Source organism: Nicotiana tomentosiformis, chromosome 3, assembly GCF_000390325.3.
Source record: "Nicotiana tomentosiformis chromosome 3, ASM39032v3, whole genome shotgun sequence".
NCBI classification, from domain to species: Eukaryota; Viridiplantae; Streptophyta; class Magnoliopsida; order Solanales; family Solanaceae; genus Nicotiana; species Nicotiana tomentosiformis.
The window spans coordinates 1,873,653-1,884,351 of record NC_090814.1 but is presented as its reverse complement, the minus strand read 5'-3'; the positions used below and the strand labels follow the sequence as shown (position 1 = coordinate 1,884,351).

The window sequence follows — 10,699 nt, the reverse complement described above, 5'->3', positions numbered from 1 at the left end:
TTTTACTATTTCTTCACATAAACAACTCTAACACATACTCCAACACTATTTACTCTAAAAATATAATAAGAAAAAAATAATTAATTTATTTTAAAATCCGACAAAGATCCCTTATTTTGGATCACAAAAAAAAAGTCAAAAAACTACTTATGGTTGAGTTGTACTTAAAATCTTTGTAGTGTTCTGAAACGGTTTAAATTTCAAAAAGTTTCCTTTCACATTATCTTCTTCCAATAAATAGGCCCCTACTGATTTCAAATGACATTTATCCCAACCCAAATGAAAAGATCAGTATGAAAAGGAGAGAGAACTTCATCCACGGTGTCAAGAGCAGAGATTGAGCTTTCAACCATGGATTTTTGTGGAGGATAGCTAATAGATCTATCTTACAGTTATACCCAGTGCAATTTATTTCTTATATGATGTGTTCTGACCTGCAAATTATTTTTAAAATTTTGGTATTCTATCCATCAATATATGAGAATTTTTACATAGGTGTGTCAAGAACACAAATAATCTTTCGCTTGTTGAGACTTGTAGTCTTGTTTTGATAGTCATTTCTTATGAAAGGCTACAAAGAAGACAAAGAGAGCGAGGGATTTGATATCAAAGGTAAATTTGATGTTGTGGTTGCATTTGTCAATGAAGAAAATAAACATCAAAATCTCCCAAGGTATAATTTGAATCATTAAAGAAAAAATAGTTACTTTATCAAGAAGTTTATATTGTTTATGTGTATTGTATACTATTTTAGACTACTCAAAATAGTATAGTTGAGTTTTATAATACAGTTGTAACCGGTGCAATTTTCTATTTTGGAAGATACAGTTTATGAAGATCTTACTTTTTTTTCCTATTGTTATCCTTTTGTCATGATATTATATATCCCACTGATGTCAATAGCTAGTATTATTCTCTTGACGTGATTAATAAATGTAATTTTATCTCTCAAATCTTTGGAGTTCGAAAAACAATATTTCGTTCATCTTTTAAATGAGATACTAAAACCTTAATCTGAAATTAACAGTCAAAATAGGTTAGTCATTGTTAGAGTTTTCTAAAAAATAAAAAAGAACAATGGATTACTATTATTTAACGATGTTTAAGTTCCCACTTCCCAGTACTCTCTTAATTATTTGCGACAAGGAAACACAAAGCTCTTATTTTTCTAAAATTGAATAACATCTTTCTGATTTAGGGGATGTTTGGATTTGCTTTTAAGCTGATCAAATCAGCTTTTAAGCTCTTTTTAGTTTTTTTTGATTGTTTAGTAAAGTTAAAAGGTGCTTAAAATAAGGTAAAAATTGCTTAAAAGGCAAAATACATAAGTTGTCACCTCACCTACGGCCCAAATCCTTCTTACACACTTTCTGTGGACGATAATAATATTACACATGCAACCTTCCTAAAGTGTATTTAGTACACATCTCCTTTGACCAGGTCTAAGCGTGTGTAACAAAAAACGGTAGAAGCACGTGAAAAGTAGAAGTAGACAATTTCTCACTTAAATCAACAACAAGAAACAAATCCCAACAACCATTTTTAAACAAATAAAAGGGTCCTCAACCTATTTCTCCTCAAATTGGACCCGTCTTTCCCTTCTTTTTCCTCCTTGAAAGCTCGAAAGTTGCAGAAAATTTCTTTTTCTTGACATCTTCTTATGCGATTTTCTGTTGTCAATATTACCATGTTCTTCTACTTCTTCCTTCTCTTTTTCGACATTATAATTTCTATGGTTCAATTTTAAGGTTAGGGAAAATGCATAATTTGAGAAAATTTTGTTATTGTGGTGAAGAAGCTGTGGTGACACAGTCATGGAGTGTTGATAATCTTGGTCGTCGATTTTACGGATGTCCATTTTATGAGGTAAATATCAATTGTACTTTTATAATCGATTTTATATTTCTTAATAATTTTTCTTTTCGATTTTTAGAGGGACAATCGCTCAGGATATAATTTCTTTTATGTGGTTTGATCCCCCAACTCCAGAGCACTTGAAAATTGTGATTTTTGGGCTGCTTAAGAAGAAGAGGGTGCTCGATGCATTATTGAAGGAAAATATGAATCAAAGAAATTGGAGGAGATTTTGTGTGTTGATTTTAATTGTAATTATATTGAAGTTGATTGTGTTTGGTAGTCTAAAGATTGTTATATAATGTAAGACAATGAATGAAGCTTTTTTGGTGGATTTTGTATCCCTTTGTTAGAAATGAATGAATTTTTTTGCAACTATTAATGTTGTTTGGTTTGTGGTTATTGCTATGTGAGCTGAAAATACAGATAATACAGTGCTTATACAGTTAAATAGTGGCTGAAATTGCTGCCTAAAATACAGCTCAAATGTTTAAATACTGAAGTGGTAATACTAAAGAGATTAATCTGCCTAGAAATTTTCAGGGCAAAATGCAGATAATACACTCCTTACAAAGTTAAACAGTGGTTGAAATTGCTGCCTAAAATACAGCTCAAATGCTGAAATACTAAAGTGGTAACACTAAAGAGATGAATCTGCCCAAATTTTTTTAATTTAAAACACATAGCATCATAGAGTAAAGATGTTCATTACAGTCACCTAATAGCAGTCTGCCTTAACAAAAATATAGGTTGACATCTTAACAGCATACCAAAATAACAATAGCCTGCCTTAACAAAATAAAAACATTAAATACACCACTTAACAACAGTTCCAAAATAACCTAATAACAGTTCCAAAATAACCTAACAGTGTTTTACAATAACAACATTCAATACACAACTACATATAGTTATTCTTGGATGACTGGGATGATGAACTTGCTTGACTTAGATTGGAATGAGATGCAGCAGTTCTAGAATGGGATGCAATAGTTCTTTCAAGTTGTCTTCTAGTAATGGTCGGTCTACCATTCCATTTTACTCCACTTGTTGGCTTGTATGCACATTCATGAATATCTGCTGAGGACCCCTTTTCACCACCATGAAAAACAACTCTTGGTTTACCTTTACCAGACTGCCAAAACAATAAAGTATTTAGTAAAGTAGTTAAACCAAACAAGACATAAACTTAAGTTTGAAGTACTTACAAAAAAACTTGTGAACCCGCAACTTGATTGAAACAGTCCAAACCCAGAACTTCTAGTTCCTCTTCCACTACCTCTACCAATTCCTCTTCCTCTTCCAGGGAAAAAAGTAGTTGAAGCTGAAGGTGTATTACTTCTTCTACCTCTACCAGTTCCTCTTCCTCTGCCAACAGCAGCAGGGGCAGATGTAGTTAAAGTTGAAGGTGTTGGAGCAGTTGTTCCTGTTCCTGTTCCTCTTCCTCCACTTCTTCCTCTATAAGAAGCATTTGTAGGAGTAGAATATGTAGGCCTTGGTTTCTTAGGGCAACTCCTTTTGTTGTGTCCATAGCCACCACAGTTTGAACATGTCATCTCCATACCCCTTTTTGAAAGCTTGCGAGACTTAAGATGTTCAGTTTATTCTCTTCTTCTCTTTTTCTTTGGTCTGCCATGCATCTTTTTAATTGGTGGGGGTTCAATTGGTGGATTGGTAGATGTTGGCCACATCTGCATGTCTGGCCAATGGGATATATAGTTAATTGGCTCAATGTTCTTGAAGTGCATAACAACAATTGCATGAGCACAAGGGATACCCTTCAGCATCCATGACCTGCAGGTACAAGTCTAGGTTTGCATATTCACACAATGCTTCAATACCAATCTTAATGAGGTATCCTCAACCTCATAGCCATATTCACCATTCCATTTTATTGTACACCTCATAGACTGGGCCATGTTATCCTGGTACACTTTCATAGCAATTGGGGATATATCACATATCCATGTATCTGCAAACTCCCTCAACTTTCCTATTCTCTCCTTCATCTTCACTCTGATTTCCTCCAACATTGTGATGACTGTCTTATGTCTAGCTGCAAGTATCCAAGCATTAAAGGTCTCACACATATTTGTAACGACCTGACCGATCATTTTGAGAATTATCATCCCTTTCGGTGGCTTAAGGTCTTGAGCAACTTCGTATTATATATTATGACTAGCATATGTGGTTGAGTTTGGATTTTAGATGATTCAGGATCAATTTGGAAGAAGAATTCTTGATTTAAACGCTTAAATGGTAAGAGTTGACAGGAGTTTGACTTTTGTATAAACGACTCCGAAATGGCTTTTTCAAGATTCCAATAGATTAGTATGGTGATTTTGGACTTAGGCGTGCGTCCAAATTTGGATTTGGAGGGCCGTAGGATAATTTGAAGCATTTTGGGGAAAATTGAAAAGTTGAAGTTTTGGAAAGTTAAGAGGTTTGATCGGGAGTTGACTTTGTTGACATCGGACCTGGATTGCGATTTCGAGAGTTAGATTAGCTCCGTTATTTCATTTGAGACTTGCATGCAAAATTTAATATCATTCCGGGTTGATTTGATATGTTTCGGCGCGAGTTGTAGAAGTTGAAAGTTCATAAGTTTATTAAGTTCGATTTGAGGTGCGATTCGTAGTTTTAATGTTGTTTGATATGATTTGAGTCCTCGAGTAGGTCCGCATTATGTTTTGAAACTTATTGGTGTGTTCGGGCGGGGTCCCGAGGGGCTCGGGTGAGTTTCAGATATGTTTGGATTGTGTTGCGCTCGTTTTTTTATGTTTCGACGTTGTTTCTTCAAGCATAAATGGTACCAAATTAAAAAAATGACCTCTAATTTCTGTTTTTATTGAATCATTAGATCCGTATCATAATTACGGAGTCATAACAAAAAGAATCGTCGAATTTGGACATCGTATGGGGGAGTTATGCTCATTTTGGTGTCGGAGAAAAGAGTTGGTGCTTCGCAGATGCGGAGTTGAGTCCGCATTTGCTTGCGACCCCGCAGGTGCGAAAAATGGTCCGCAAATGCGGACAATATAGCTGGCACACCACAGGTGCGGAGTTTTGGGCACGGAAGCGAAATTCCCTGTGTATTAAAAAATCTTATTGCGTTTATTTAATATTTTGAGCATATCTTGAGTTTTAGAGCTCCAATTGATTTTTGCGGCGTTCTTCTCGTCTTTTCATGGGGATCAGTATATAACTATAATTTTTGTATTTTAATATGATTACAGAAGTTCATTTTTGAATTAATCTATGTTTTGATTGGAGAATTGGGAGTTTTTATCAAAAAACTTTTCTAATGAGAATAATTGGGTTTTGAACATCGATTCGGAGCCGGAATTGGATGAAATTAGTATGGTTGAACGCATAATTAAATGTGTGTTCGAATTTTGTAAATTTTGTAAGGTTTCGAGGTGCGGGCCCGAAATTGACTTTTGGGTTGACTTTTTAGTTTTTGTTAAAGATTGAAGCTTTATTATCTGGAATCGTTTCCTATGAGTTTTATTTATGATTTGAAGTTATTTTGACTATATTTGAGCCGTCCGGAGGTTGTTTGACTCGAGAAGGTCATTTTAGAGTAACAGTCTAGCTTCTTCGAGGTAAGTATCTTGCCTAACCTTGTGTGGGGGAATTACCCCTTAGGATTTGAGTCGTTTGTGCTAGTTGTGTCATGTGAAGGTCGTGTACGCGAGGTGACGAGTACGTGCTCGGGCTTATTTGTAGAAATTTGACTGTTTAGGGCCTTAGGTTCTTATCTTCATTAGATATGAAGTTGTTTTATCATGCTAAATCCTCTACTTACTAAATTTACCCTTACGTGTCGTATTTAGAATTTATTTGATTCATGTTTCACCCTTGTTGCCAATTGAACCCTTATGTGCCTTAATTGAATTTGTTGTTATCTCTTCTGTAATTATTTAACCTTAATTGACGTTATTAGTATCTCTTCCGTAATTGCTTAACCTTATTTGAAATTATTATTATCCCTTCCGTAATTGCTTAGCCTTAATTGAAGTTTGTTATTCCTTCCATTGTTGACGTATTCTTATTTGTAATCATTGATTCATGTCATCTCTCTTATCGTCGAATTGTACTTTTGTGGAATCATTGCCACACATTATCTCCTACTTGTTGAGTTATCCTTTTTGACACTATTATTCCTTGTTGTGTCCTTTGTGAGCTCATTCTTCCGTCTCTTTGTGTTCTGAAGTTCCTGAGTTGATTCACTTGTCATATTCTCATATTATTGTCATTGTTGCTGTTGTATTCAGTGTTATTGAGCCGAGGGCTATGAGTGGTTGTGATATTGAAACTGTTTTGAGGAAACATTATGACATGTGGGCACATATTGTGAAAGTATTTTATTTGAGTGGTTATGTTTTGGCACACGTGTTGAAGCATAGAAGCACATATAAAATGAATTGAAGACGAGCTTGCCTTCACCTTCATCATCTACCTTCACAACATAAGTTGTACCTGGATTTGTCTGCAACAGAATATCTCTATAATCATAGAGTCTCTTGAACTAAGCATGCACATCCCCTATTATCTTCTTTAGAATTTTTGCTCTAGCTCTATGGACAGTAGACCTACCAGCATACATGTCCCGTTCATCCTTAATGAGTTTCTTCAGCTCCCAAACTTTCATATTTGGTTGATACAAAATCTTATCCCTGTAATGCTTTGCAAGGTATCTGGAGTTGCAAAGCTTGTTTTTATTTGTTATGTAACACTTGTGGATATGATAGTACTTTTTAACCTTAAAATTGTTGGATATTCCGTCTTTGCTTGCAGTCAACATGCGTGGACATTTTGGGTGCATGCATTTTACCCTCACATTACCAGGTTCATTAATATACTTTTCATTTTGAACTCCTTTCTGATTCAGGATCAATTTGGAAGAAGAATTCTTGATTTAAACGCTTAAATGGTAAGAGTTGACAGGAGTTTGACTTTGGTGTAAACGACTCCGAAATTGCTTTTTGAAGATTCCAATAGATTGGTATGGTGATTTTGGACTTAGGCGTGCGTCCAAATTTGGATTTGGAGGGCCGTAGGATAATTTGAAGCATTTTGGGAAAAATTGGAAAGTTGAAGTTTTGGAAGGTTAAGAGGTTTGACCGGGAGTTGACTTTATTGACATCGGACCCGGATTGTGATTCCGAGAGTTAGATTAGCTCCGTTATTGCATTTGAGACTTGCATGCAAAATTTAACATCATTCCGGGTTGATTTGATATGTTTCGGCGCGAGTTGTAGAAGTTGAAAGTTCATAAGTTCATTAAGTTCGATTTGAGGTGCGATTCGTAGTTTTAATATTGTTTGATATGATTTGAGTCCTCGAGTAGGTCCGCATTATATTTTGGGACTAATTGGTGTGTTCGGACGGGGTCCCGAGGGGCTCAGGTGAGTTTCAGATATGTTTGGGTTGTGTTGTGCTCGTTTTTTATGTTTCGACGTTGTTTTTTCAAGCATAAATGGTACCAAATTAAGCAAATGACCTCCAATTTCTATTTTTATTGAATCATTAGATCCGTATCATAATTACGGAGTCATAGCAAAAAGAATCGTCGAATTTGGACATCGTATGGGGGAGTTATGCTCATTTTGGTGTCGGAGAAAAGAGTTGGTGCTTCGCAGATGCAGAGTTGAGTCCGCATTTGCTTGCGACCCCGCAGGTGCGAAAAATGGTCCGCAAATGCGGACAATACAGCTGGCAGACCACAGGTACGGAGTTTTGGGCACGGAAGCGAAATTCCTTGTGTATTAAAAAATCTTATTGCGTTTATTTAATATTTTGAGCATATCTTGAGTTTTAGAGCTCCAATTGATTTTTGTGGCGTTCTTCTCATCTTTTCATGGGGATCAGTATATAACTATAATTTTTGTATTTTAATATGATTACAGAAGTTCATTTTTGAATTAATCTATGTTTTGATTGGAGAATTGAGATTTTTTATCAAAAAACTTTTCTAATGAGAATAATTGGGTTTTGAACATCGATTCGGAGTCGGAATTGGATGAAATTAGTATGGTTGAACTCGTAATTAAATGTGTGTTCGAATTTTGTAAATTTTGTAAGGTTTCGAGGTGAGGGCCCGAAATTGACTTTTGGGTTGACTTTTTAGTTTTTGTTAAAGATTGAAGATTTATTATCTGGAATCGTTTCCTATGAGTTTTATTTATGATTTGAAGTTATTTTGGCTATATTTGAGCCGTCCGGAGGTTGTTTGACTCGAGAAGGTCATTTTAGAGTAACAGTCTAGCTTCTTCGAGGTAAGTATCTTGCCTAACCTTGTGTGGGGGAATTACCCCTTAGGATTTGAGTCGTTTGTGCTAATTGTGTCGTGTGAAGGTCGTGTACGCGAGGTGACGAGTACGTGCTCGGGCTTATTTGTGAAAATTTGACCGTTTAGGGCCTTAGGTTCTTATCTTCATTAGATATGAAGTTGTTTTATCATGCTAAATCCTCTACTTACTAAATTTACCCTTACGTGTCGTATTTAGAATTTATTTGATTCATGTTTCACCCTTGTTGCCAATTGAACCCTTATGTGCCTTAATTGAATTTGTTGTTATCTTTTTCGTAATTATTTAACCTTAATTGACGTTATTAGTATCTCTTCTGTAATTGCTTAACCTTATTTGAAATTAATATTATCCCTTCCGTAATTGCTTAGCCTTAATTGAAGTTTGTTATTCCTTCCATTGTTGGCATATTCTTATTTGGAATCATTGATTCATGTCATCTCTCTTATCGTCGAATTGTACTTTTGTGGAATCATTGCCACACATTATCTCCTACTTGTTGAGTTATCCTTTTTGAGACTATTATTCCTTGTTGTGTCCTTCTTTGTGAGCTCGTTCTTCCATCTCTTTGTGTTCTGAAGTTCCTGAGTTGATTCACTTGTCATATTCTCATATTATTGTCGTTGTTGCTATTGTATTCAGTGTTATTAAGCCGAGGGCTATGCGTGGTTGTGATATTGAAACTGTTTTGAGGAAACATTATGACATGTGGGCACATATTGTGAAAGTATTTTATTTGAGTGGTTATGTTTTGGCACACGTGTTGTTGTTAAGAGAATTGTTATTGTGTTTGCACGAGGTTTCTGCCGTGCGGTTGTTATTATTGCACGAGGTTTCCGCCTTGTGGTTATTATTGTTGCACGAGATTTCTGCCATGCGGTTGTTATTGTTCGCACGAGATTTCTGTCGTGTCGTTATGATTCGTTTTACTATTTGAGACAACGAGGCGATACCTCGGGAGGGCTTTGTTTTCATTTCCCCTTTTCTGTGCACTTGTCTTTGATTGTTGTTTTCCTTAGCATACTGCTAATTGTTTTCCTCCGCGTTGCTCTATTTGCTCAGTTCTAGGTAGCTAATCTTGTTGTGCTTGTCGTTACGTCCACTTCATTGCTGTCTTATTTACACTGTATATTTCGTGGTGATCATTTCTTATGTGCCATTCCTTATCTCCACTCTTAATTGTGGACTTGAATTGTGGTAGAACACTTGCACAAATATACACGTAGATAAATCACCCATATCGGTTTAAGGAGATGAGTCCTGACGTTATTAACCATTACATGTACTCTTGTCCACTTGCCTTTTGTGTGAAAGTTGTCCTCTTGGCATGTGAGTCATCCGTGCGGTGATGGATTGAAATGTGGGCACAAGGTTCCAAGTGATTAAGGTTCAAGAATTGGGACCCGTGAGTTGTGATTATGAGGTTCGGTACCTCGTGGAAATGCTTGAACAAATCTGGTGTGAATGCGGTTGTTCTTATTGAGTTGTTGCTGGTTTTCTTTTATTTGGTTTCACTGACGTAGACTGTGTTTAGTTTACTCTACAACATTATTACCTGACTATTTTCTGTTAAATACTGTTGTTATTAATGTATCATTGCAAGTATTAATATGTGTTCCTTATCCTGCTTAGCTTTATATTAATATTATTTCCTCTGTTAGTTCACCTTCACACTTGTTCAGGTTGTTTAGTCCGGTGGGTGTCTTGACTGTCCCTTGTCACTACTTCACCGAGGTTAGTCTTGATACTTACTGGGTACCTCTGTGGTGTACTCATACTATGCTTCTGCACATTTTTGTGCAGATCCAAGTGCCTCGGTTGCTGTTGATTATTAGTTGGCTGGTCGAGCATTGCTGTGGAGACTCAAGGTAAACTTCCCGCCGCGTTTGCAGGCCTCAGAGTCACCTTCTGATATTTTTCTTGTACTGTTTAATTCAATTCCGAACATTTGTATTTAGGGATCTTCTAGCAAACTCAGTAGAGCTTATGACTTGTACTACTGATTTTGGGAATTGTAAGTTATATATAAAGATTTCTATTTCATATTCATGATTTGATGGTTGAATTCTTCTATTAATTTAGTAAGTACTAGGCTTACCTAGTCTTTGAGACTAGGTGCCGTCACGACATCCTACGGAGGGAAATTGGGGTCGTGACAATATTGTTGTCAATTATATCGCAATTCCTGTCACAGTTAAAGTATGCTCTGCACCATGTTTCCTTGTTATACCTCAAGAGGTTCTCACATATCCCATTCCCAAGCATATTCAAGCTGTCCAGGTGGAAATTCAATTCTGCCACACATGATGCTCTAGCACACCTCCATAAGTTGTTTCTCCTCTCTAATCCTCTCCAATCTTTGAATCAGTTTGCTAATATATGTCTGGCACACCACCTATGTTCACTTTCAGGCAACACTTTTGATATAGCTTTAAGCAATCCCTGTAATATAAGAAGAATATATTAGTTACCAACAGAAATAAAAATAAGAGAAATTAAATATTGACAACAATGAAATCACCTTTTGTGTA

At 36.0% G+C, this 10,699-nt stretch overlaps 1 long non-coding RNA gene across 1 annotated transcript; it reads left to right on the top strand.

Annotated features, from left to right (window-relative positions):
* The first annotated feature begins 241 nt into the window (after window positions 1–241).
* On the top strand, window positions 242–2,232 carry LOC104086320 (uncharacterized). Its single transcript, XR_684053.4, has 2 exons — window positions 242–1,866; window positions 1,934–2,232. It is a non-coding gene; the product is annotated as an uncharacterized lncRNA (long non-coding RNA).
* Window positions 2,233–10,699: the final 8,467 nt, after the last annotated feature.